Source organism: Oratosquilla oratoria, chromosome 42 (genome assembly GCF_046742065.1).
Source record: "Oratosquilla oratoria isolate Oo_2021 chromosome 42, ASM4674206v1, whole genome shotgun sequence".
NCBI lineage: Eukaryota > Metazoa > Arthropoda > Malacostraca > Stomatopoda > Squillidae > Oratosquilla > Oratosquilla oratoria.
The window spans coordinates 7,149,361-7,150,543 of NC_134818.1; the positions used below are offsets into that span (position 1 = coordinate 7,149,361).

Genomic DNA, 1,183 nt, shown 5'->3' on the forward strand with positions numbered 1-1,183 from the left:
TGGCGGTGAAGACCTCCACTGATTTCCTCTAGTTACGCCCAAACCGCCCCCGCCAGTGGTATAATTGCCTCACCGGATGTCGAGTCCATGTTTACCAATGTTCCCGTTGACACAACTGTCTAATGCATCCTCGACTGTCCCGTCTATTGGTTAATTCCACTCCCAAGACTGACATGTTAGAAGAGGCCCTCCAGCAGCTTCTCCCACGGTGTACCAAGGAAACTGCTTTCATGTGCCTTCGTGGAAAATGTGGACGGTACAGCTATGGGGTCCTCCTTAGTCGTATAATTTGAAACTTTTTTAATGGAAATGATTTCTATTTATTATTATTATTATTATTATTTATCATCATCATCAATATTTTCCCAAGACCACCCAAATCTTCGTACATATTGCCAGTACGTAGTTAAAAATGACGAAGAACTACTGTACCTCCAAAATCTTTTTGAAAAAAAAAAGTGTCTACACTCTTCAATCGAAAGAAGTCAAACGGTTCTCTCTCATCTTTAGAAGTTTTCGTCAAAACGGAGGGAGAGGTGCAAATGACACTAAAGTGGGGCACTTGAGGCAACCATTAGGGCCTTTGTTAGGAAAAATATATACATATGTATACATATACATTTGCATACGCATATAAACGTACTCGTATATGTAGTTTTATACCTATACGTATATCCCTAATATATTTACCTATGCATATACTTGTACATACATATGCATATATATACATATACTTGTACATACACACATATACCTATGCATATCGTTCAATAATCCTAACACAATCATGATAAAACTTGTACCTAGTCATCAAAGGGCCTAAGTATATTTTGAAAAAAAGTGACATACTCGGAGATTTCCATTACATGGCATCCTTTTGCAAAGTGTCACCATTCGAAAGTTGTCGGGAAACTGGGGGACTGCCCTGCCTGCCTGCTTGCCTGCCTGCTTGCCTGCCTGCCTGCCTGCCTGCCTGCCTGCCTGCCTGCCAGGTCGGTGATGGGAAGGCCGTGGGGAAACAGCGGCTAGCGAAGCCTGGCAGCTGCGGCAGCGGTCGCGGCTATAAATATAAGAGTCGGCGCGGAGTCTGGCCCAAGCAAGCTTGTCCCATCCCTCACGTCACGCGGACCTCGCCCTCTGTTAGCAGTGGCCCTCGTAGGCAAGTGATCTTCTCCCCTCGCCT

The 1,183-nt window shown here is 44.5% G+C and overlaps 1 protein-coding gene across 1 annotated transcript in view; it reads left to right on the top strand.

The window, feature by feature from the left end:
• The first annotated feature begins 1,106 nt into the window (after positions 1–1,106).
• LOC143021475 (uncharacterized) overlaps positions 1,107–1,183 on the top strand; it is a 273,782-nt gene continuing 273,705 nt past the window's right edge. Inside the window, exon 1 of the mRNA XM_076179010.1 lies at positions 1,107–1,159. The gene's annotated coding sequence lies outside the window, so the exon portion shown is untranslated. The remainder of the gene's footprint in view (positions 1,160–1,183) is intronic.